At 48.0% G+C, this 24,995-nt stretch overlaps 1 pseudogene; it reads right to left on the minus strand.

Annotated features, from left to right (window-relative positions):
* Positions 1–310: 310 nt before the first annotated feature.
* LOC119405799 (putative nuclease HARBI1) overlaps positions 311–24,995 on the minus strand; it is a 55,298-nt pseudogene continuing 30,613 nt past the window's right edge.

Here is a 24,995-nt window from a genome sequence, read left to right on the forward strand (position 1 = left end):
AAATTCTGCCCATGTGGTGAAAGGCGTTTGCAGCCTCCACCCGTAAAGTTAACGCGGCATCCCATAAAGTCAAATACAGAATTCAAGCCATACCGTACGCTTTCGAGGCGCCAGTAGCTCTGACATACCTGTATACTTCGTCTAGGAAGTCAGCCACTGATTTCAGGTCGTCGTAACCCGTGTAAATGTGTAGCTCGACTTGAGGTCGGAGCTGTGGCTCACCCCCTGTCTGTGGCTCCACGGCCAGAGTGCCCATGCGGTCCATGGCCATGTTGCACAACTCAGCGACACGCTGAAATGTGTTCAGCGGCTATGCAAGCAGCTGGCAACCCTGCTCGTGCGAAGAATCCTGCTTGCCGCCGGTAGGTAAGATCGTCCCAGACCGGAGCTGCTTTCCGTCTGCCTGCGCCATGAAGAGAAAAAAAAGCACCGCGTAACAAAAGCACACACACGAAAATGTGCTACACGGAGGCTTGACGAACAAGACAAGGTACCGGACCTACCTCCACCGTGCTCTTCCTACGGGCGGGAGCAAAACCACGTTGGGCGCCACCTCTGGGCACTCAGCTTGCTGCGTCCCGTCCGCAGTTAAAGCAAGGACTACGGAGGCTTCAACTCACAACAAACAACAATATTTTATTTAACACTAGGATGCATACGGCGGGTTCGGTGCAGCGACACTAGACAGCGAGGCGGCGACCATGATTTCTGGCAGCAGCAGTCGGCCTGCGCGGGCGGGTGCATCTGTCCTTCCTGGCCGTCAAGGCACCTCTTCCCTGTGCAGCACGCGGGCTGCCCCTTTTAAACCGCTCAGGTGGGCCACACCCGCCGCCTCTGCTCAGCACGTGGCGCTATCTCGAGATATCCGGTGGGCGAGGTTCCCACAAATTCTAGCGCCAGAGATTAAGGTTTAGAAAACCACGAACTTGTAGTATATGGTCTCTGAGGTTGCGGTAGCCCTCGTTCTCGCGAAACCTGGAGGCTACGTATCGGCCAGTACAGCCATTCCTACTAAGCCTACCGATTAACTGGAGTATGGAGTTCGCGGATAGTTCATAAAGATCACAGGTTAATTGGTGTTAAGGCTTCTACAAGAAACCTAGATGAAATACAAGCATCAGTTAAGATCTTGTGGGTATTTCTTTGAATACATTTTCTTTGAATTCCCGCAAGCATCCCTGGTCGGGGAGACACGCGCGAGCCTCGACCAATGCAGGAAAGATCGCTTTTAGAAGGCAGACCGCTCCCTGCCTTGTGTCTACACGTGCAGCCATTTCTTAGGGAGAAGACACTTTTTTTGAGACTCACGAGTGCCCGAGTAACAAGGGCAGCCATAGATCGCTTACCACTCGCGCATCGAACATTCCTTGTATACTGCAAGGGATGTTCGTATTTGGAAATAATTGGCTGTGAGGAAAGGAAACGTTGTAAACATAGCAAAAGTGTTCACATAGGCCAATTTTCAAATTGTATGCATGCTTGCTCAACTTTGCCAGTGCTACTGCACAGAAAAGGCCTCTGGAAGAGCAGAGAGCCACAGACGAACTAGTGTGCATAGGAGTGTTTTGAAGCAATAATGTGGAAACCGTGGCGTGCTGTATGAAATTGGTATGAATTAATACATGAGTGGGAAAACTTGGTTAACGGTGCAGGAGCTTGAACCCAGCTCCACGATTAGAATACATATGGCATATCTGCTGGGCCACATGCGACTTTGTTTGCCTAATTATGGTATTTAATAGAATGCGTATTGAAAAACAACACATTATGGCACAAACTTACAATATCACCATCGAAAAGTTCGATGGCTAACATTTAATGCCTTATTCAAGGGAGAGTTCATAATGTGTTGAGCAGCAGAGGTGGTTAGGCTAAGAACCTCATCGAGACTGGCTACCAGTCCGGTCTAGTGTGAAATTTATCGTAAACATGATTCTGGCGAATAGGCATTCGTATGATTAGTGTGATTCGAGAAGTAGTCCATTGTGCGTTACGGTATCACATTCCCATGTTCACAAACTGTGCATACCAATGGAGAAGACCATGTCATAGGGCACTCCATCAAGAGATACTGGTACACTATAACGAACAGTGCAAAAACTGCAATCTTTGCCTTCACAGTTGGTTCAAGGATATTTCAGAAGAGAATGGTCTCTTTGCCGCAAACAAAGTAATGTTTTATTGTCTCAGGTTCATTATAGGGCGACAGTTAACTGACGAAACAAAAATAACTTTTCTTTGAAATAGGAATTTAACGGGCGATATTTCAAACTGGACGTCATAGACGAACGTTTTTGAATTGGGAGAGATGCACATTTTGCGCACTCGTCCCGGCACATCATGGCCTGGGAAATCTGGGTATAATGAACGGTACAATTGAGGCAAAAAGATCATAATGCATTTTATGTATTGTCTTGTGGGATACTGTATACAAGTTTTCTATGGGAAAACAGGGCTTTACGCAAAGATTCTGCAAACTGAAGTACCTGCGGAAATCTGCATCAAACACGGCCTTGCGGAAAGTTTGAAGAAACAGTCTGGCCAGGGAAAGAATTAGAAATGCAAGCTACAAGAATAACGAATTATGGGACGGGAAGTGTCACGAAAACAGAAATTGGAAAGCGCTCGCGTTTAAACAGATGTATTATTCCCAACCCTCCCTCAATAACTGACATGAATACGTTGTTAGCGCGCTTGGGCTCAAACGTCGAAGGCCGTAAGAATGTTCGAAAGCTTAAGTTGTATTACATAGTAATGCTTCGCTGATAAAAATGCATTACATGCTTCAGCTCTCCTAAATATTGAAAAACGGCGCGGTACAAATGCCTCGCTCTGCCTTGGATCATAGGAGCACGCTCTTTCAAAAAATGAGCAGTGAATCTATGTTGGTCCACTGGCACAAATTAATAGGTAGAATGCCAGTGAAAATAATACCTGTGAACGGGGTAGGCATACTGACCCATGAACCGAACCGTAACGCCGAACTCATAGCGGAGGTTAAAGCAGCTTTTCATACAATCAGAAATGTGTCGATTGTGGATATCGAATTTCCAACACTTGTTTCCTATGCGCAAAAGAATGCTACGTCTCTGCATATGGTAATACTCTAACTTCATTACTTAATATGATGAAGCTGTGGATACGACTCTCTTGAGTTTTGTAAGGCAATTTTAAATATTTCATGTGTGGATACTACAGGCGTAGGTGGAAATTGTTTCGGAAGGGGGGAGTGGGGGAGTTCCTCCTATATCTGAAGTGGAGGCCGAGCAGTCAGATGTGGGCCAGTGTCATTTCGGGTTCTGTATGCCATGGCAAAAAACATTTAGGGAGAGGTCAAGGGCCCGGTGTGGCACCTCCTGAGAACGCCACTGGTGGATGGTAACGTGTGAGTCAACGCTGACAAAAGCAGAATTCATGACACGCGGTGAATTTGTCGAAAAAGCTGTGAATGCCTTTTAATTGACCCGGAGCCCGCAGTAGTCAAGATGAACCTTGCATGGCTTTCTGAGTGTTGGGTAGACACCTACACTCGAAAAACACTGCAGGCTTTTGGGAACGTAAAAGTCAGTGCAAAGCTGGAAGGCAGCCAACATGGAACAAATGCGAACTGTAAATCAGAATGTGGTATTTTCCCTTGCCGATGTAGCTTGTGGAGTTCAAAGCCTGATACTGACTCCAGGCAGCCCTCCACTTTGTTTATGCTGCCATAAGGTTGTACCCGTCCGTCATAACTGCAGAGCACCAAACTCGCCCGCATGAACTTGTACCTCAGTTTTATTATCATTCCACTCTTCAGGATACATTCATTCTTTCACCGCAGCATATTTCCCATCGCATTGATCATCACCATAAAGTAGCTGTTCCATTTTCAAAAACTAAACCATTCTCGGAATCACTGTACAGCGCCCCCCAATCGAGTGGAACCACCTTCCCGCTGAAATCGCATCAATCACCGACAATCAACGTTTTCGCGAAGCACTCACCAACTCCGTTTGAATAAAAGCCCGTTTTATCTTATTCGTGGGAGTAAACAGCGCAAAAATCAAGACGACGCACACAGGAAGAAAAGACACGAACAGGCGCTGACTTTCAACTGAGCTTCTTTAATCATGGGAAAACATATTGTAACAACGTGGGATCGACGAGGACACGGAGAACGACAGGCAAACGCGCTTTATCATTCAGAGAAAACTGCCACGTCTTCTTCGTCCCCGCGATGGGCCAAAAAAATCACAGCATATCCACGGAGTGAATTATGATGAGTGGGCGAAGCTGCGGAGGTTCATCGGTAAACCGTGAATCTTCCGTGAATTCTGCCCAGTACATCATCACCGACGTGAGATCGGGCGCGTTTATACTAAAGGTTCGATGAGAATTATGACGATTTGCAGCTCACTTTAATTTTACATGTACGCTGTGAATTTTCATTGTTTAATCACGCACAGGAGCAATCGCACACACGCACTACCTTGGAGGTCAAAATCCAGTGCCTATTTATGCGGGGTGGTCAGTGAACGGTTGTGCAGCGCGAGCGGTCGGTTTTTTCAATCAAGACGCTGCCTGCGTCGGCGCCGCAGCGCCGCGAGGCAAGATAGGGGCGGGGGGGAGGGGGGACCGTAGGAGGACCATGAGGCGATGCGAAGCCGGAGCACCTCCACGATCGCGTTCCGTTGGCGTTCGTTGGGCATGCTATACTCGCGGACAACTTTTCTTGGCAATGAAGCGAAGGCTACAGAGCCACAATGCACGTATCCTAACGCTAATGAATGTAGTCCCACAATTGCGTCCGTATTTTCTGCGTGGGATATATAAAATACTCCTTCATTTTCTACATGTAGCTTTTTGAGGGGGAACGCAGTGCACACAAGCGAGATATTTGTATTTCTTTTAATTTATACGTTGTCACTTTGCGTTTTCACATGCGTAAAAACCGTGAATCCTCCGTGAATTCTGCCCAGTACATCATCACCGACGTGAGATCGGGCGCGTTTATACTAAAGGTTCGATGAGTTATGACGACTTGCAGCTCACTTTAATTTTACATGTATGCTGTGAATTTTCATTGTTTAGAAAACCATTGCTTTAGAAAACACCTTGCGTCTTTCGTTAAGCAGCTGGCGTCTTTTTCGTTTTGCTTTAGAAACATCTGGCGTTCTTTCGTTTTGTTTTTACAAAACATCTGGCGTCTTTCGTTGGTTTATTTCATCAATCAACGGCGTTTTGAACAAAATTTTTATTGTTTAATCACGCACAGGAAAAGTCTCACCAGGCACTACCTTGGAGGTAAACAATGGCTGCTAATGGGAATGAGAGACAGAAGAAGTCGGCTTTTAGCTAACACTTACACTTCTACAGAGACAGAAGAATTCGGCTTTTAGTTAACGCGCACGCTGCGAATTTTTTATTGTTCAACAACGCACAGGAGAAATCTCCCACCGGCACCACCTTGGAGGTCAAAGGGTAAGACTTGTTACTCACTACTACGAGCACGACGAGGGACGAACGGGTGCCGCCTTAAGGAGCTTCGCCCCTAAAACACTCGCGCTGCTTCGTTGCCGTAGCCACTGGTACATACGCGCGGCATTATTCCCCCTTTAAAAATAAACATCGCCCCGATGTTCATCGTTCAGAAAGCAAGGTAAAAAAAAAAGAAACTGCGCAGTTAGTTACTGCAAGTATGGCTTCATCCGAAGCACGTGAACAATTTCTGGCGAATGTTTTCGGCGCTTTCAGCTCTGAGAGCCGTCCGGAACAACCTCGTAGTTGACCTCACTGACGCGTCGGATAACTGTGTAAGGTCCGAAGTATCTTCGCAATAGCTTTTCGGAGAGCCAACGCCGACGAATAGGTGTCCAGACCCACACCTTGTCGCCCACGTTGTATGCGACGGGTCTGTGTCGGAGATTGTACTGTCTGGCGTCATAGCCTTGTTGTTGGTTGATTCGCAACCGGGCAAGTTGTCTAGCTTCTTCTGCTCGCTGTGTAAACTCTTCAGCGTCCATCTCATTGCCATCATTTTCGTGAGGGAGCATTGCGTCTAATGTTGTCGTAACTTCACGGCCGTAAACGAGACTGAAGGGGGTCTTCCGAGTGGTCTCCTGACGTGCCGTGTTGTACGCGAACGTGACGTAGGGTAGAATGTCGTCCCAGTTCTTGTGCTCTACATCTACGTACATGCTTATCATGGCAGCCAGGGTCCTATTGAGACGTTCAGTCAACGCGTTGGTCTGGGGATGATACGCCGTTGTTTTCCTGTGAGCGGTACCACTGAGTCGACAAACGGTGTCCAAAAGCTCGGCCATGAACGCAGTACCTCTGTCGGTGATAACTACTGCAGGAGCACCGTGCCTTAAAACGATGGCTTCGATAAAAAATCGCGCCGCTTCATGTGCTGTTGCCCGTCGCAAAGCGCCCGTCTCGGCGTATCGGGTGAGGTAATCTGTGGCGACGATTATCCACCTATTTCCGGTAGCAGACGTTGGGAAGGGGCCCAGAAAATCCATGCCGATTTGTGCAAATGGTGTTGTCGGCACTTGGACAGGCTGCAACAGACCGGCTGGCTTGACGGATGGCGGTTTGCGACGCTGGCAATCGAGACATGTCTGCACGTAAGTTTTTACGGCCGCAGCAAGTCTCGGCCAGTAATAGTGTTGCCCAATCCTCGCCAATGTCCGGGTGTAGCCCAAGTGACCAGCGGTCGGTTCGTTGTGGCAGGCGTGTAGGACCTCACGTCGACGCGACGAGGGAACGACGAGTAAGTAGCTGCTGCCAGTAGGTGAGAAGTTCTTCTTATAAAGTACGTCATTGCGCAAGCAGTACGACGTCAGCCCCCTTGCGAGTAATTTCGGCACGCTACTGGTTCGTCCTTCCAGGTAATGAATAAGCGGTAGCAGTTCAGGATCGTCCCGCTGCTGTTGTGAAAAAGCGGCAGTGTCAACGACGCCCAAAAAGGCCGTGTCGTCGTCGTCTTGGGCTGCTGTCTCAACAGGAGACCGAGAAAGATAGTCGGCATCGGCGTGTCGTTTTCCTGATTTGTAAGCAACAGTGAAGTCGAATTCTTGGAGCCGGAGACTCCATCGTGCGAGACGGCCGGATGGATCTTTCAGATTAATTAACCAACAGAGTGACTGGTGATCGCTGAGAACGGTGAACGAGCGACCGTACAAATACGGACGGAATTTCAGAACTGCCCATACCATGGCGAGGCATTATTTCTCGGTCGTAACGTAGTTGGCTTCCGCTCGGGACAGCGTCCTACTGGCATAGGCGATCACCTTTTCACTGTTGTCCTGCCATTGTACGAGCACTGCTCCAAGACCCACGTTACTAGCGTCGGTGTGCAATATCGTCGGCGCGTCTTCATCGAAGTGGGCGAGCACGGGAGGCGTTTGAATGCGTTGACGAAGCGTATTGATGATTCCCTGGACAGACTACGAAACGCACGCTACTTTTCGTCAATGGACTTGAAAAGCGGCTACTGGCAGATTGAAGTGGATGAGAGAGACCGTGAGAAGACCGCCTTTGTCACGCCCGACGGACTTTATGAATTTCAGGTTCTTCCTTTCGGTTTGTGTTCGGCGCCAGCAACGTTTCAGCGTCTAATGGATACTGTACTATCAGGACTTAAGTGGCAAACCTGCCTGGTGTACCTCGATGACGTGACTGTCTTTTCTGCTACGTTCGATGAACACTTAAGAAGACTGGAAGCAGTTTTCGAGGCAATACGCGTAGCCGGTCTTACATTGAAACCTGAAAAATGCCACTTTGGCTTTCACGAACTTCAATTCCTCGGACACGTCTTCAGCAGCCAGGGGATCCGACCCGATCCGGATAAGATTGCAGCCGTGGCGAAATTTCCTACCCCATCAGACAAAAAATCAGTGCGACGTTTTTTGGGACTATGTGCCTACTATCGGCGGTTTATTGCCAATTTTTCGCGCATCGCATGGCCATTGACACAGCTCACCAGGGAAGACGTCCCCTTCGCATGGGGCGAAGACCAGCAGCGGGCATTTCACGAGCTTCGTCAATATAAACATCGCACCGCCGAAACGGTGCATGCGGAAAGAACAATTGCCTCTTCCCTCGCTCAAAAACCAAAGCAACACATGCCACATGTCCCATCTTATTCCAAGATACGCAAATTCCTTATCATGGAGTGTCACCGACGCCTGACTGACACATGCTTGCGACAGTTTAGAGATGTGTGCAGCCTCAACAAGTTCACGTGCTTTCTGGCTTCTGTGTTTGTACAAAATTGTAGTGGAACCAAAAACGGGCGTACACTCACACTGACGGCAATGCAGTGATAAATGTGAGCTTGCCGGGCCTTTAAGGAATTGTGATGCTCCCTTAATTGCACATTAAGGCACCGCCCCGTCTGGCTTATTGTTGATATTATCACTGCATTGTTACAGCGAAAGCTGTTATGAGATCATTTCACCGGCCGTTTTTGGCGCCGTAGTTGTCCGCCGCCGCCGCTGCCGCCGTCGCCGGTGTACGTAACCAGTATCGCTCGAAATAAGAAAAAGAACTAAATAAGAAAAAAATTCCAGGATCGAACGAGGTTCGAATCTGGGCCCTCTGCGTGGGAGCCCAGTATTCAACCTCTGAGCCATGCTGGTGCTTGAAACGGCTTTGCAAAAAGGTCCTATACAGGCTTCATGTCGGGAAGGAACCACATTAGCATATTCAATATAGCATGGTAGAAGAGTAAAATAAGCACCAAGCGTCGCACAACGCGAATTCTGTAACCAGGCGTCACACAATGCGAATTGCGCAACGAGTAGGTTGTTGAATGCTTCCAACCCATTACAAAGGGCTTTGCCATAATTCTTCATCGTCATCAGGCACAGCATCAACAAAGTGCGCTTAATGCCTTACATGCGTGTAGCAGGTACCACGGTTCTCCGTAGAATGACGAAAAATGGCAGAGTGCCTGCTGCCCTACTCCTCAAAAATTACACTGATTTACAGCGTAGTGGGTTCCTCGCAAGTACACTTGTATTGGTTGCCAAGGAAGCCCATCAGTGCATGATCCATTTCCTCGGTGTGACAGTAAAATTACAATGATTTAGAGCGTACTGGGTTCCTCGCAAGTGCACTTGTATTGGTTGCCAAGGAAGCCCATAAGCGCATGATCCATTTCCTCGGGGTCTCAGTAAAATTGCAATGATTTAGAGCGAAGTGGGATCCTCGCAAGTGCATTTGTATTGGTTGCTAAGGAAGCCCATAAGCGCATGATCTATTTCCTTGGGGTCTCAGTAAAGTTGTTCGCCCCCCCCCCGTCTCTCTCCCACGTCAACGTATGCTATACAGCATGACGGGAGAGGGAAATAGCGACCGGGCGTCACCCAATGCAAATTACATAACTGGTGGGCCGTTTAAAGCTTCCAACCCATTACAAAGGGCTGAGCCATAATTCTTCATAGTCATCAGTCGTCGCGTCAACAAAGTGCACATAATGCCTTACAGACGTGTAGCTGGTGCCTCGCTTCTCCGCAGAATGACGAATAATGACTTAGTAGGTGCTTCCCAACTTCACAAAAATTGTGATTTATGGCGTAGTGGGTACCTTTCTAGTGTACTTGTATTTTAGCCTCAAGAGAGCTTACAATGGGATCTAGAAACGCCGCTCTTCCAGCTTTCGCTGTGACTGTGCTGCGGTTTCAGCGCAGGCCTGGCGTTTTTTTGCTTTATGTATGAAAGTATTTTTGTCCCCCCCCCCGTAATGTATTTGCCCTTGATGGGTAAAATAAATAAATCAAGAGGTAAATAAATCTATAAAAAATTACTAAGACCGACGTCGAGTTTAAGTGGGAAACGCAGTCGGAAGAGGCATTCTGAGAACAGAAGACTAATGCGCTGCAGGTGCGGCTGTAATAATATGCTTGCACCTGGGACAAGTCTGTGACAACGCAACCAAATCTGCAGGGGTAGAGCGGCTGCACGTATGTTAACACGGCAAGTAGTAAGCTTACAGGCAATTTTACGTTTTGTTTTACAAGCGCATCCGGCACGCGTTTTTCCAATGTACTTTTTCGTAGAAACGTCCATGCATCATACCAATATTTGTGAAGTAGCGTTATCAGAAATTCTCTATCTATAACTGTTATGCAAAGTCTAGATATTTTATGAAGAAGTACTGCAGGAAGAAAGACCTCAAATCATTGCTCAGTTCTCCAGCAAAGCAAATTACTTCCTCTCTTAATATAGCCCTCGACTACCACCAGTGGAAGTCGGCATTCAAATGTGCACTTTAAAGTAACGCTTTCATTTTTTACGAGAGCGATAGATTGTTCTGTACTGAGAAGGCACGTAGAAAGCAGTTCTACTGACGCCAGTGGTTTCATCGCGAAAAGTAAAAGGATGGCCAAGCAGGAATTGCTCATTTGGAAGACCTACGTCAACGCAAGAAGCACTTTCCTAAATTTTGTTACATACAAGGTCGCTATTGACTTTCCTCGACTTTCGGAGAGGCAATAACATTCACGACACTCTCACAATAGGTTGCCAGGAAACGCGATGACGTCTACGGGCCGCAGCAATCTTGGCTGCAGCCGATCAGGAGGGCGCGTCTCCAGTTCCGAATTCCAAGCTAGGGAAACACGCTTCATATCTCTAGCGATAAAGGACTCCTATTTTTTACATTGAAGCTGTCTTTGCGAACCGTCTGCCAGCGTAGTTCGCTAAAACAGGTCGCGTGACCAAGGAGACAAGTGTCAATACACACGCTTCCACAAAATGAATTTAGGGGAAGCGTTTTAATGCGTTATACTCACGATCACGAGACCAAGAGGAAGAGAGGAGCCTCGTGGGCGGGTGAAAGGAAGGAGGATACGCGATCGGCCGCGGGGAGAAGGTTTGACTGAAGGGGAAGTGAGAGGAGGACAACGAATTACGTTAGCGGGAAGTATGCCAATCGCAGAGGATGCAGATAGACCGCTTGTCCGCGTTGCATGGTGGGGGAATGAGCACTCATGTCTTATCTTTCTATGTGGGTGCAAAGAACATGGTGCTGCTTCATGTGGGAGTGTAAGCCGTTTTGCTTACCAAGGAAATTATATAGAGCCGCGGTCATTAACCACTGCCTTGATTTTTTAATATATTTTTTGGTTGCGTGGGTGACGCCTTAGAGTACTGCGAACAATACCATGCTAGACCAACGAGTTTCCTCGGTCATATCTTGCCATAATGACAGAATCACGATGCCACAAGCGAACTGTCAATGAAGCCGAATAAATAAGACCTACAGAGCAATGGTCTTCCTTTTCAGCACCGACTGTTGCGAAACTTCTGAGATACCGTTTATCCGAGATTATGCGCTTGAACGGAATTGCAGTAGACTTCAACATGAAACGAGGCTATCTAGCACAAGAAATACCAAGCCTTATTGAAAACTCTCGATTATTACGATGACATCAGCTGGAAGGCCGAGGCTACCGCCACAAACACTGTTCGCCTGCGTCCGAGCCAAGCGGCTGTTCTTCACTCGGGGCAGCTTAGCTACAGAAACGGCAGGTGCGGTTTGCTTGTTTGGTCAAACTTAATGTATTAACGCGATAGCGTTAGAGAGCTCGTATCGCTGAAATTCCGCCGTCGGCGTCGGGGCCGTTGGTTGTGAGCGAAAAATCATCATCTTGTCCGTGACTGAAAAATCGGAAAAGCTGCAAATAAAATAAATAATAGAAATGTTGGGTCCGAGTGAGAATCGAACCCAGGCCGTCTGCGTGGCAAGCAGGTGCTCTACCACACAGCCACGCCACTTTTTTTTCTTTATTGACCACACAGCCACGCCACTGCTTGGAGCTGCACTGAAATTAACTTTCCTGCTTCCCAAAAATACGCGTCCTGTATACAGGTGTCAAAGTACGAGATGTAATATCGGAGTAATATTGCGTGGTACAAGCGTACATTGTCATCGGGCGTCACACCATGTCAATATCATAACGACTTGGTGGTTTAAAGACAGCCACCCATTACAAAAGGCACACACATTACTGCGCGTATTCCCTTAAGACCACGTAGTGGGTGCATCGCAACTTCGAAAAAGTTTCTCGCGCATAATAGCTCCTGGTTTAAAGCATGCTACCCATTACATAAGGCACACACCTTAGTGTGCGCATTCTGTTAAACACTCGTAGTGTTGGAACTGCGCACTAGGAACAGAATATCGCTATCGCGTTCAACTCTTAAAGGCGAAGCTTAAGCGTCCCCTAATTTTTTGTCCTCGGGGACGCGACTAGCGTCCCTGAGGAGCTGATTCCTCTGTCAAAGGAATTGGTATGACACGAAAGTGAGACGTGTAGTCGCAGAAGTAGTTGATTGTTTATAGAAATTGGTACATGCGACCACGTAAAATGTCTGCTGTTGTTTGGCAGATATAGCACCGCCTGATGTGGACGCACTCACGTTGACGCTTAGTGGCACATCTCCGTGCCGACGACTAACGCCCATGATCATGATTTAACTATTGCAGTAGCTGAAGTTCTTCACATATACGTGGACACCGCATTTGGTGTATCCCACGCAAATATGGTATCAAGAAGCACATAGTAAACACCAATACTCAATATGCACTCCATGAAAGCGTCATGAAACGCGAAGGGAAACGCTGCGCGTGTCGTGTCTTCTATCTGGCCTGGCCGTTGATTCTCACAGGGCGAGCGGGGAACGTGGTGCGACAGCCAGGCGAGCATCGGAGAGCTATTTTTCGATACGGATGGATGGTATGAGCGAGGCTTGGGATAAAGCCACCACCTACCAGTGTGCTAAAATGTTGACGAAATTACACTTACTGGAAACGCGCCGAATGGGACGGTCGTAGCAACGGTGCGTTTTTTTTTAGCCTGATGGCACAAGTCACCGCCCCGTTATAAAAGCGATGATCATAGCATCCATCCATCCATCCATCCATCCATCCATCCATCCAACCATCCATCCATCCATCCATCCAAGAGCACTGAGACGAAAGTGTGAAAGATAAAAGGTGCGTTAATGTTTGCTCCGTTGTGTGTTTGGCGGTAGCTCAATGTGCTAAACGCCCGGCAGCCATCGTCGCGGACCGAGAGGTCATCTATTCGACTCCTATAAACGAAACTTTCTCTTATAGTTTATTTTTTCTTTACCATTTGACGGCATTCATTTTGCTGACGTATTTCCGCGACGGAAATACGTCATGAAAGTCTTGGTGGTCCCCGGCATCAAACACTTCCCTTTTAAAAAAATTAAGTGTGGGTCTGCTATTGCAAACGGCAAATACCAGCGGAGCTAGGTTAGCCGCTCTTGCGTAATCAAACTTTTGCTGGGCCTCCCCCAGCTCCGCTTAACTTTGGCGTTTGCGATAGAATAGCCACACTTATTTCTTTATTCACTATGAGAAATTTCTAAGGAAGCACCACGCCACTTCCTCCGTGCCACTGCGACAGATGATCACCGAAGTGAGCGTGCAGGCAACGCAAGCCAAAAACATGTCTGAACATGCCCACGTAACGACCACGTTTGAATTCTAGCACAGCTTTGCGGCGCCTTCACAGACGCCTGCGTTTGTGCAGTGAACGCTCTTTGTGCGGCCATCGCACGAGCGTCAGCCTCCTTGGTCTCATCGCCGCTCGAGGTTTCCTTCGCCGCGGGACTTCATTAACCAACCTTATACCTATCATTTGCCTGCCTTACGTTTTCGGCACGTTAACGTGTTTTCTAAACGAACATTACGCTCTAATCTAATGGTTACTTAACCTTATCGCCGTGAAAAGGAAGCGTTTCCTAAAGTAGCCCAGCTGGTACTTTAATGGTCCCCTCACCAGGTTTGACAATTTTTAGCTCACGAGCGCAATACATACACTGGGCGTTCACGATCAGGTCTGCCAAAATTTGCAACGCTACGCGCCGCAGAAATGGGTGAAATTTCAAGCTGAACGCTCTTGCCCTTCTTCTTGCGTGCGCGCGCCTAGAGATTGAGGGGATGACGTACACGATGGAATGGCTGTACGCCGGTGGTAGTGGGCCCTACGTAGACGGTAGTGCTGTGACGGCGGTCCTCTACGTAGACGACTGTGCTCTGACGACGCCAACAGTAGCCCATGACACTGCGACAATTGTTTGACACCACATGTGTAGTTCGTGTAATTTGTTGCTTCAATAGATGAATATAAACTTGAGAGGAATCGTGAGTCACAGAAAGGGAATGTGTGCGTCTATTTAGTTATTTTTCTCGTGGATTGCAGTGAGATGCAGCGCTAATGTGCCTCCGTTTCGCTTGTGTTCGTGTCCCCGTGGTTAGCGTATCGAGCAGACGCAAGCCCTGGGAACGAAAGTAATGTTCTTGCGCGTTCGAGCAATAAATAGGCTCATTCATTCTCCCGCCTCTACCTAAATGTTCATAGGGCACTGGCTCTTGATACAGCTGGTCTCGTGACCGTAAAAGTGTCGCCGCTTTCATACCCGTCCCGCAGAAACAGGCAATACACCACAAAGAACGCCGACACAACGCCCACGGCCGCTACATCAAAAGAAAGGTAGTGGCCATGCAACGCCGCTCGCGTGCTCGGGCTGGTTCGGGCACGTCATGCGCGCGTGACCATGCATGCGCATGACGTGTTCATGCTTATGCGTCATGTGATCCTCTGGCTCGGCTGCCGAAGAGGGCAGGGAAGGGATTTGGCTTACGAAGGCTACACGGGCCGAGTAGCAAGGGTTTGCAGCTCGCCTCCTCGCATCATGGTTTCGCGCTGCTACAAATAATTGTTTTTCTCAGCTCGTAACGAACCGATTTTAAAAATGCTTGCATCATAATGCGCTTTATTCGGCACACAATAACTTCCAGATTATAACTAAAATTCGCTATGTGGCCTGGTGAGGGGACCTTCAAGGCGTCACTTATGCAGCGCCTTATGGCTGATCACGCAAGCAGCTTTACAGACCCGATCGGTTTCGTGGCACCTTTAGGAAGGAAGGAAGGAACACAAAAGGGAGAAGCCAGGGAGGTAAACCATACAGCAGTCCGGTTGGCTACCCTACACCGGGGGAAATGAAGGGGAGTGGAAATATGAGAGAGACAAAGAGAGAGAGGATATGGCATGCGCGATGGGCGTTCATATGTGCAATTACCGCGGTAAGTTGTCAGGAACCGTCAAAATTTATTGGAGGAGTTCGACAACGCTGTGTTCCTGAGCAGATTCCGCTTTTCGACGCGAGCCTTTCTGTGGAAACGAGCTGCTGTGGAAACGAGCACCCACTATTGGCACCGTCCACTGACCAGAGGGAAGAAGAAGAAGAAACATTTATTTATGTCATGCCTTGGAGTGGTTAGGGTGGGTGGTGCCCCTCTTCCAGGGCCCCACTGGCTACAGCGGCTCGCCGGGCCTGGTCAAGGGTCGTCAGTTGGCTTCCCATTTCCAGTTCCGCGAGCCGCGCCTCCCACGACCAATTCAGGGAATCGTTGTTACACAGAGGCGAGATGGCAGTCTCCGGACGTTGTGTACATTGATATGTTATGTGTTCCAATGTCGGTGTTGCATCGCACCACGAACATTTGTTGCTGTATCTTTGAGGGTACATTCTGTGTAACCTGTGTAAATGTGGGTACGTGTTTGTTTAGAGGCGACGCCTGTCCCGTGCTTGTCTCCTGTTTAGGTTAGGATGAGGTGGAGCTTTAGTTCGCCTACCTAGTCTTTGAAATTCGAGGATTTCACTTGGCGCGCCAGGAGTCGAAGTGTCCTCCCGGGTGATGTGGTCCGCGGCTCGGCCTGTCATGCCTCGAGCCAAACGGTCCACCCGTTCGTTCCCCTCAACTCCTGAGTGCGCTTGGCACCAAGTCACACCATGATCCATTGTAAGAGCCGTCCCCAGTATGCAGTCCGGTAAGACCCCGCCAAGGAAAAGAGACAAGACGGAGCTGCGTTGCTCGCAGTGACCCGTCCCAAGTTCGTTGATTGGCCGCTAGGGGCATGCAGAAATACAGACGCGCGCACGCGTCCACCCTTTAGGCCGGCCGCAGTCCGCTCACTCATGCAGGGAGGAGACGCGTGCATCGCTTTTTACATTTAGACGAGATCCGTGTCAACATGCCTTTTTTTATCCTCTACGCTGTGCGTTCTTGCTCTGCAGTCACACTGGAAAGGTCCACTGCACGTACCTAGATTTAGGTGCACGTTAAAAAACCCCAGGTGTTCGAAGTTTCTGGAGCCCTCCACCACGACTTCTCTCATAATGATATCTTGGTTTCGGGAGGTAGAACGCCAACCATTATTATAAAGGTATTTTTCTCTGTTATCGTACCGGCAAATTATTCATGCGATCATGCAGTTTTGTTTTAATATGAAAGTGTTTTATGCCGGGGTCCACCAAGTACAACCGTCACGGATATGACGTTGATAAAATGGACGCCAACGAGTGAGAAAGAAAAAAAAACCAAGAAAATGATACCCCACTGGGAATCGAACCCACGACGTTGCGGCCACGACGGCAGGCGCCCGACGCCGTACCGACTAAGCTAACTCGGGAGATGCTAGACACGGCGCGAACGCGCCTTATATCGTTCACACATTTTCTTTCGCGGCGGGTGGAGCGGAGCGGTGCCGCCGTCTGTGAGCTGTGAAAAGAAGTAATGCTTCACGATCGACAATTACTAGCGCTTACTCGGAGATTGCACGCGATATCGGAGGTCATGGTTAAAGCGTCTCGGTACCAGAGAGGTAGATTGGCCGCGCTGGCGTCGCCGAGGCACCCTTGACGCACTTACGTTCTTTGCCTTTGGCTTCTTGTTAGCGTGCGTCGGCTCATGGGAGTAGTGCAGCTTCCACGTGCACCAACGGGATTTCTCCGCCGCCGACTGCTTCAATGGCAAGAGCACCGACTAACAAAACTGCTGCAATATGCGTTGCAGAAAGGACGCGATTTCGACTGGCGAATATCGTGCCTTGGTGGAGCGAGAGCAGCGCCTGAGAGACAGAGGCCAGCGGGACGCATGCGTTTGCGGCTCAGGCTACGATCCTCTACCTCCCGTGTTGCTGAAGCGCAGTGTGTGTTATGTATGCATGAGCACAGGGTCGGCTACCCATTGCTAGAAAGTGCACACCGTGCCGTTTCTCTCCCTAATTGAAGACGCTTTGAAGAAGTGCATACCGGGTACCAGTGTTGATTATGAGCTTGTTGATATCATCTTTACGCGGGATTCACGATTCGCTATGTCCAAATATATGTTCACACCATCAGCTACCACAACGGTCTAATCATGATCATGGGCGTTAGTCGTCGCGATAGAGACATGCTGTCAACATGGGTGCATCCACGTCAAACGGTGCTATAGCTGCCAAACACAAATAGACATTGTACAAGCTCTCATGGGTACTACACAACAAGCACTACTTCTGTGAAGACACGTTTCACTTTCGTGTTATACCAATTCCTATGACGGAGGGATCAGCCATGTTTTTTTTCTGTGGAGATTGAAGCAGCAGATACCTGACGTCATGTTTGTTTTGCAATGCGACTCTTTAGGACGCGGACCGCCACCGTAACCGATGCATTCGGTGTCGGCACTCCTAGGGGCAGTGGCACCTCACATGGCGACCCGCATTCCGAATGCTTTCGACAGTGATGGAGCGACGTATCTGGCACCAGTCGCAAGTGGACCTGTTCTGCAGCTCCTACGTGCTATGGTGATAAAAGATGATCCACCGCATGAGATTTATGTTACTACACTGCGTACACGTATATTTGTTTCTTCGTCATTGCAAACGTACAAATTGTGATTGCACAACTCCTTTTTACAAGATATGGGGACAAGAAAAACTGTACAAAAAATAAACTACACACCCTTTGTAGCTAGCACAATAAATAAAGTACCTATCTCAAACCTACTGTTACGGCATTCTTCTCACAGCCATCCACATTTCTGTGTTAGTCATTGTATTTTTGTTACAGGCTAGAAGTTCTTTTTCTAGTCACTGGTATTCGGAAAAATGAAAAAAACATTGCAACGTGAGGAGGTTACATTTTTTATTAGTAGTGCACGGGTGTTATACAACGTTATAGAAGTGCAGTGTTATGTTCAGAAGCCTGTGTTGTAGCTACATAAATGATAAGAGTTTGCATCTACGCTTTGAAAAAATGTGTCTAATAATACAAGGTGGAATGAAAACAAGCAGCTTGTCGAGAATGTGAAAACTCCTCTCATGCCTGGGGCAATGTGCTGTGTATTCTCTTGTTGGACAGTAGAATCATATTCCTGCAGTGGATGACTACCATCTAGGGAAGCACAGCTGTGTGGGAGTTGACAACGACACCAACGCTCCAGCACCCCCGACCGATGCAGAGTCGACCGAAGTAGCTCCGTCAGCAACAGCTGCAAATGTGACAGCTGACAGTGTAGCTGTCCGAGCCGAATCAACCATAACCAGAGGCAAACTGCCTTTGCTGCAGGAAAGCCTTTCGGAAGAGGCTGACGTACGCTTTGCACGGTTTCGCGAAGAACGCGCCTACGAATGAGGTTGATGGAAGATCGCACCGACAAATTACAGAAACGAGATGAGGAGCACAGGCTCCGAATGGACATCCTGTAGCGGCAAAAAGATATAGATTTGAAATTGAAGTGCCTACAGTAAGGAAAATAAAGGTTTTGGCCTGATCTCTTAAATTATGCTTGATACATGGTGCTGTAGGGTAGTCAAAATCTTTTTCAAAGGGGGAGAGCGAGTGTGTGGGGGGGGGGCTCAACCAAGTTTCATGCGTATTGATGTCATGCGTTTTTATGTGTGTGTGTATATATACACATGCACACATAAGACGTTTGTCAAACGTATCACGCACAAATGAGAAGTTCTGTAGAGCGTGCAAATTCTGTCGGGCTGGGGCAGCGATGGCTGCGGGCTGCAAAATCCCTCAGTTAGGTGAAGCATCTACTCACAAGCAGATCTCGTGCTCGTGATCCTGACATGGTATCTGCACCATCGTTGGTGAACGGAGGGAGATGCGAGTGCTGTCGCGACCTTGTTCTGTGGCGGTCATTGCTGGGTGCGCTTGCAGAAATGGTTGCTGGAGATTCCGGATCCCTCCGAAGGCACGCCAGATTGTGTGATGCCGCAGATGCAGTTATTATCGTGACGGCTCGTTCAGGCTTGTGCTGTAGCTTCATATCGAGATTCGAGAAGCGCCGCTTCCAAACACCAAACGCACAATCTACAGAGTTGCGTGTTGATTTACGCGACCTGTTATAGCTGTTTGGATAAAAAAAGCCACTTGTACCTCTCCGAAAAACAGTTCAAATACATTAGAAATTCTGGCTGTACTTGCCTGACTCGTCCCGTGTCTTCCTTGGCTGGATTCTGAAATGGAGTCATTACAGATGGGTGGCAGGCGTTTCCCTTATCTCCAAGGAGCACCCCGGGCAATCTGCGCTCCTCATACACCACCCGGACACGAGAGCTGTCAAAAATCCTGCTGTCGTGGACTGAACCAGGCCAGCTGGCAACCACATCGTAAAACTATAGCTGTGGTCTGGTGACAGCCTGCAAATCGTTGTATCCAAAGAATATGCAAGACACTCATCAACATGGGGCAAAGAAAAACTGTTCACACATATTTGAGAGAAGGCAAAAATTAGTAAGCTTTTTGTTTCGGCAGTGGAGTTCAATATCAGGCACTTTTGTAAAGACTAAAATCAATCTCGCGCGCCTGAAGTAACAGAGTTGCTGGGTATAACGTTAATGTAAAAGGTGCTGTGCCAACTTTTTGCAGCAACAACACGTCATTATTACGACTAAGTAAACCCGTAGTGAGCTGCTCTAGAGTAATTGCAACCAGAAAAGGGCTCTCTAACGTGCACAAAATAATTCTGAAGTAAACAGGCGTTTTTACAATTTGCCCCATCGCATTGCGACTGCGGCGGCGGGGTATTGAACCCGAGTTCTCGTGCTTCACCGCGCGACACCTTAGCTGGTAATTTACCACGGTGGATTTGTTTACATGTGTGCGTGAGCCCACGCCATGGTGTAAGAAAAAATAGTTCTCTTTACACAAAAAAGAGTGAAAAGCCTTTCCTGCTGTGAACAATTTTTCTAAAATAACAACACTCTTGTCGTGAACGTTCATATGCTAGTAGCCATAACGTCACTAAAGTTTTATTTTTTTTAATATCACACATATTTCTCCTGAGTGCACGCTAAAAAGAAGACCCACGTACGTGCTCTCGGCTATATATTTTGCACAGCTTTGTTTAGAAAGCTTAGTTACATATAGATGACCTAGCGGAACTCACCTGAACATTCACCCCCTTTTGGTACCTAAACACAACGGCATCATCGCCGCCGGGGCTCTTGATACGCACGTTAGTGCAATCGATTCACCCTGTGACTCCAGGAAACTGGGTCATTTCGTAAAAATCGCGCATCACATCGGGATACTGTGAAGCTGCCGGAAAATGCACAAGTCTGCGAAACAGATGGCTCGCGATAAGACTTGTCACCTTCCGCACGATGCCATACACAGTAGGTTGTGAAACCTTGATGAGGTCACCGGCAACAATCTGAAATGTTCCAGCACCATAAAATCTGAGGGACCGAAGAAGCTGAAGCATTGGCGTGATCGGAAGCCCGCGGTTTGCTTCAAGCGGCAGCATTGTCGACAGCTCTCGTACATGTCCAATGTACATGTCCAATGGATTCTCCAGGTCCCGAAGCACTCGTCGTGGCACTCTTGGCAGCGCATATGTTTCGCCGAACACAATGTCATTGGCGTGACATCTGAAATCAAATGCGTCGAGCCGACGAGCGAAGTCCGCCATGTTTACTCGTCTACGCACTCGCGACGGCTTCAAGTCGGACCGAAGGTAGCTGCGGAGCTGCCTTCGGATTCGTTCCGAGCTTGGCCTGCCAAGTTCGCTTCGAGATGGCGCTTCAAGTCAAGGTAGATTCAAGGAATGCGATGTCGGCGCTTCAAGCAGGCCGGAAGTCAAGTTCGAGTCAAGTCGCGTTTATGAATACAGCCCTTGGCTGCGGGCGGGCTGATCGCGCCCCTGTCGCGTGTGCAGTGTCGGCTGACCGAGTGCATCCACTGCTGCCACTGCATGAACGCGCAAACTGCGCCACGGGCGATAGCGTCCCTCTCCGTCACGGAGGGAATGCGGACGTCACGAATGACGTCACGGAGGGAATGCGCAGGCCTTACGCTGCTGTCTCTATGGCCCGAACGGCGGCGCTGAGCCGGGCGTTGGGGCCATAGAGACGGCAGCATGTTACTACACTGATCTTTGTGGCAATAAGAAATCGCGTTGACCAAAAAAGATATACATGTGTCACATCATGCGTAAACATGTCTGGGTCATTGAAGCAGCAGTAAGCATGATAATCAAGCTAATCCTAGACAAGCAGGAGAGCTTAGGATAATTAGCTGAACCTTAGCTCACGCTAGGTATATCCTGGCATAGCCGAGCTAAGCCACTACAATTTTTTAAATGCGAAGCATTTCTTAGTGAACCTTTCGCACTTTGAGCGTTTCTATCTACGTATCTAACTACCTACATATCTATCTATCCAGCCACCTACATCTCGGTGCTCTCATGATCGCCTCCTTAACTTGGTGTAGACCAAAATTTGCATGGGAGAGTAAGAGCATTTGACAAATGTGGCTGTCGGGTAATGACACGAATAAAGTGAAAATCCTGTCGCGTACGTCGTCAAACACTTTCCTCCAGAAACGTGTGGCACATACCCGCTCACCACAGGCCGCGGTGTACGGGTATACGCCACAGGTGATTGACAGATTATATCTACCCAGGAACGGCGAGAAGAGACAGCAGTAATACTAATGCGAGAGCGTTAAGAAAAATTCGGCAGACCCCACGCACTGTGGGAATCGATGTAATGCGAAGCAGCCAGCAAAGAGCTGCATACATCGCCTTGTTTGTCTTTAAGTCAAAAGAAATCATTCATGCCATGGCATCTAGTCCACCATATATCGCATGTTTACCATGCATGCATGCATGCACAATCTAGTGTACACCATGCCAATGAAACGCATATTCTGGTATATAAATGTATGACCTGTCGTTTATGCTCATCACGCACTCGTGTCATGCCATACCAATTTTGGTATATATCACGTTAACAAAACGGCCGGAAGCGCACCATGACAGTGGCATGTAAATCATACCGTACATGACATGCACAACATGATTCGCATGTTAAGACCTCTCATTTATGTTCGTCATACAGTCACATCGCGCAATACCAATTTTGGTGTATATCAAAGGAGCGAAATGGCCGCGAGTGCACCATGAGTAGAGCATGTAAATCATGCCATACATGACATGAATATTATGGTTTTTCATGTTACCACCTGTCACTAATGTTCATCATAGTCTCATCGCGCAATACCAGTTTTGGTGTATATCAAGCTATCGAAACGGCCGCGAATGCACCATGAGCGTGGCATGTAAGTCATGACATACATGGCATACATGTCATAGTTTTCATGTTATCACCTGTTATTCATGTCCTTCATACAGTCACATCGCGCAATACCAATTTTGGTGCATATCAATCTAGCGAAACGGCCACGAGTGCGCCATGAGCATGGCATGTAAATCATGTCGTACATTTCATGCATGGCATGATTATCATGTTACCACCTTTCATTTACGTTCGTCATACAGTGGCGTCGCGCAATACCAATTTTGGTGTATACCAAGCTAGCGAAACGGCCGGGAATGCACAATGAGCGCGGCATGTAAATCATGACATACCTACATAACCTGCATGTCATGATTTCCATGTTACCACCTCTCATTTACGTTCGTCATGCAGTCGCGTCGCGCAATACCAATTTTGGTGTATGTCAAGCAAGCGAAACGGCACGAGTGCGTCATGAGCATGACATGTAAATCATGTCGTGCACGTCATGCATGTCATGATTTTCATGTTACCGCGCCTCATTTACCTTCGTCATACAGTCGCTTCGCGCAATACCAATTCTGGTGTACATCGAGCTAGCGAAGCGGCCGCGAATGCATCATGAGCGTGGCAATTAAGTCATGACATACATGACATGCATGTCATGGTTTTCATCTTACCAACTGTCATTCATGTTCTTCATACAGTCACATCGCGCAATACAAATTTTGGTGTATATCAATCTACTGAAACTGCCGCTAGCGTACCATGAGCGTGGCATGTAAATCAGGTCGTACATGACTTGCATGTCATGATTTTCATGCTACCACGTCTCACTTACGTTCGTCATACTGTCGTGTCGCGTAACACCAATTTTGGTGTATATCACGCAAGTGAAACGGACGCGAATGCACCATGAGCGCGGCATGTAAATCGTGACATACATGTCATGGATGTCATGGTTTTCATGCTACCACCTCTTATTCGTGTTCTTCATAAAGTCACATCGCACAGTACCAATTTTGGTGAATATCAATCTAGCGAAACGGCCGCGAGTGCGCCATGAGCGTGGCATGTAAATCATGTCATACATGACATGCATATCATGATTTTCATGTTACCGCGTGTCAGTTATGTTCGTCATACAGAAATGTCCCGTTACACCAGTTTTCGTATGTATCCCTTCATTTCAACGGCCGCGAGCGCCCCGAGACCATGTCATGTAAATCATGCTGCACATGACATGCGCGTCATTATTTGCATGTTAGGACCTGTCATTATGTTCGTCATGAACTCTTGTCACGCCGTACCAATTTTGTTATATATGAAATTAACGGAACGGCCGCAAGAGCCCAAAGGCTGTGGAATGTAAATCATGCTGTTCATGACATGCGTGTCACGATTTTCATGATATGACCTGTCATTTATGTTCGTGATAAGGCCATGTTAGGACACACCAATTTTGGTACACATCCGATTAACGGAACGGCCAGGGAGCCCAAAGGCCGTGGAATGTAAATCATGCTGTTCATGACAAGCGTGTCATGATTTTTTTGAAATGACCTGTCATTTATGTTCGTAATAAGGCCATGTTAGGACACACCAATTTTGGTATACATCCGATTAACGAAACGGCCAGGAGAGCACAAAGTCGTAGGCGGCTAGATAGATAGATAGATAGATAGATAGATACGCTCAAAGTCGCAGAAGTTCGCTAAGAAATGCTTCGCATTTAAAAAACCGACGTCGGCAGCGTTGACCTGACGAATGTAAAGAATGAAAATGAGGATCCCAGCAGGAATCGAACCCAAGCAGTCTGCGTGGCAATCAGGTATCCTACTACAGAGCCACGCCAAGTCTATAAACTGGTTTCGAAAAACAGGCTACCTAGGCGTAATGTCGGTGCAGAGTCAATTGTGGTTGCGTTGCTGGATATCTAATTTTGCAAGAAAGCAGTATACATTGCATGATACTCCCACGATAAACACTACATGATAGTGCTACGATACAAGCGTCATATCAGATTAACGTATGTGGTTCCAGTGTTGGCTCCGCCTTTATAGCAGTTTATTAAACATTACATTTGTATTCCTGCTATTCAGCAAGCTATAGTGAAGCATTGCTCGACCACAGAGGAACACATCAACGATAGTTACGTATGATATTCACATCATCTTACCGTAAACTGCACTTAGTCCGCCAGAATGACGAAATATCAGCTTCATTTCTTACGAGGCTGGGCGATGGCCTCATGCTGACCGAGCATGATCCCAGATGGACTGACAGCTGATTTGTAGGTTAGGCTACGTAGGTCACATACGCCCAGATAGTCTACGAATACGACAAGCGCCATCCACTGATGTTGGTCTACCTAGCACTATCCAGGCCTACCAGCCTCGACGGCCTCTACTTTACCAACGCGAACGGTGACTTCAGGTTCCGACATGTCGCCGGCTCTATCGACATACAATTTGTTGAAGAAATGACCGAGGCGTCCACGATTTCCAACAGCTGTACTGTACCTCATACTTGGATCACTACACATGGACTCCTCGTCACCGCGATCATCACGATTCGAATCCAATAACAAGTCATGACCAGCTGGTG

The sequence above is a fragment of the Rhipicephalus sanguineus genome, chromosome 9, assembly GCF_013339695.2.
Source record: "Rhipicephalus sanguineus isolate Rsan-2018 chromosome 9, BIME_Rsan_1.4, whole genome shotgun sequence".
In the NCBI taxonomy this organism is placed as follows: domain Eukaryota; kingdom Metazoa; phylum Arthropoda; class Arachnida; order Ixodida; family Ixodidae; genus Rhipicephalus; species Rhipicephalus sanguineus.